Below are 290 nucleotides of genomic sequence, written 5' to 3'. Positions count from 1 at the left end.
GCGAGTGAGGGCGTGGAAGGGGGCCTTGCGTGATGGGGAGGGCAGAGAGGAGTCCAGTTCGCCCTACTGTGGTCCCTCATTGGGCCGCAGCTCCCCACCCCACTGGCGCCTCGCCTTTGAGTCCTCCTGGGTCTCTTTTCCAGTGGAGAAAATAGTGGGCCCCCTCAGGAGTCCAACTCCACCTTAGTCCCTGAGCCATTCCCTCCGCCTTGCCTCGCTATTCCCAGGGGAGCGGGCTGTCATAGGGCTGGGAATCCGAGGGCATGGCGAGTGTCCGCGCGCAGAGTGGG

Source organism: Bison bison, unplaced genomic scaffold, assembly GCF_000754665.1.
Source record: "Bison bison bison isolate TAMUID 2011002044 unplaced genomic scaffold, Bison_UMD1.0 scf7180017864471, whole genome shotgun sequence".
Lineage (NCBI taxonomy): Eukaryota > Metazoa > Chordata > Mammalia > Artiodactyla > Bovidae > Bison > Bison bison.
Note: the sequence above shows the minus strand (reverse complement) of the source record.